Source organism: Halichoerus grypus, chromosome 13, assembly GCF_964656455.1.
Source record: "Halichoerus grypus chromosome 13, mHalGry1.hap1.1, whole genome shotgun sequence".
In the NCBI taxonomy this organism is placed as follows: Eukaryota; Metazoa; Chordata; class Mammalia; order Carnivora; family Phocidae; genus Halichoerus; species Halichoerus grypus.
The window spans coordinates 14,246,674-14,248,415 of NC_135724.1; the positions used below are offsets into that span (position 1 = coordinate 14,246,674).

The following is a 1,742-nucleotide window of genomic DNA, read 5'->3' on the forward strand; positions in this document are numbered from 1 at the left end:
GGGGACTGGCCCACCCCCACCCCCCTCCCATCTCTCTTGGTCTCTCCCTCCATGTGGTCTCTCCACCAGAGTAGCTGGACCTCTTTATGTGGAGGCTCCATGTTGCAAAAGAGTGAAAGTGGAAGCTACCAGACATCTTCTGGATTAGGCCCAGAGCTATCACTAGCTTCTTTCTGCCGTGTTCTGTTAGTTAGGCAAATTGCAGAGCCTGCTCAGATTCAGGAGGAGGAAACAGACTCCACTTGCTGATGGAGGAGTGACAGACATACACAGGGATGGAAGGAATTGTTGATGTCCATCTTTGGAGTCAGTCTACAAGGACTGTAGCTACCTGAGTTTGAATGAGTATTTTATTCCATGATACACCTCTTAGCACAAGTTATTATATAGGCTTAACCAGACTTCTTACACTGACGATCTTCTAAACTTTCAAGTCATGTCTTTGAATGTCAGCCAGCCTATGCCTCTGTGTTGGCCTCTCCCAGCTGGGCAAGCAGAGGTCCAGGGGTCAGGCAGCCCACGCTGAGATTCTGGGGTCTAGGATTCAGCATGGGAGTGGGTGCAGTTGCCTGTGGGAGAGGTACTTGCTTGTGTCAGAAATGATTGTTTCCATGAGGTCAGTTCTGACCACAGTCCATACCACTCTCCAAACTACAGTTAGAGGATGATGGTGTCTTTCTGTGAAAAATTGTAAATGTTGACACAATCGAGACAATGCATATGACCAGGTGAAATAGGAGACGAAGTAGCTGTAAGAATAAAAATCAGCAGCTGAGGCCCCTGCCAAGAGCTCCTGCCAGAAGATGGCGGCCACAGAGCGGACGCTGCCTGAGAAGTCCCTGGGGCTGAGTAAAGGGAACAAATACAGCGTTCAGGGTGAGCGCCAGATTCCAGTTCTTCAGACAAACAATGGTCCGAGTCTAACAGGACTGACTCCTATAGCAGCTCATCTTGTCAAGCAGGCCAACAAAGAATATTTGCTTGGGAGCACTGCAGAAGAAAAAGCATCGTTCAGCTGTGGTTGGAATACAGGGTAACTCAAGTAGATGGACACTCCAGTAAAGACAATATCCGCACTCTGTTGAAGGATCTTAATTCCTGTCTTGAAGATAAAGCCTACCTTACAGGATTTAACTTTACCTTAGCAGATATCCTATTGTACTACGGACTTCATCACCTTAGAGTTGACCTGACAGTTCAAGAAAAGGAGAAATATCTTAGTGTGTCTCACTGGTTTTGTCACATTCAGCACTATCCAGGGATTATGCAACATCTGTCCATTGTTCTCTTTATCAAGAACAGACGATATACTAATTCCTACTAGAAGCTATCCATGACATACAGAAGCGTGATGACAAATATTTTAAATGGAAAGTGTATTCTGGACCAGAGAACCAGCGTAAATTGATACACAGTCATTCTTTATTTGCTCAAGTTCATGGAATTAACTTATGTCTGAAAAAAAAAATCAACAGCTGAAACCTGACTTGAGAGTTTTAGAGGGCACAGGTATTGAACTCAAGTTGGTTTGATTCTAGATCCCTGTACTTCCACTATAAACAGCATAGTCTTTTATGAAGCACTGAAATGTCTGTGGAAGAACTTAAAAGATGGGTAAAAAAGAAGCTGTAACTTAATGTTACTAAAAAGTGGAGTGACATTGTAGGGTAGTGCAGTATGTCTCTCTCAGGCAACATAATTTTTTTCCCTTAAAATATATTATTAATATCCGACACACACAA

At 43.7% G+C, this 1,742-nt stretch overlaps 1 pseudogene; it reads left to right on the top strand.

The window, feature by feature from the left end:
• Positions 1-803: 803 nt before the first annotated feature.
• LOC118530405 (eukaryotic translation elongation factor 1 epsilon-1 pseudogene) lies at positions 804-1,324 on the top strand (annotated as a pseudogene).
• Positions 1,325-1,742: the final 418 nt, after the last annotated feature.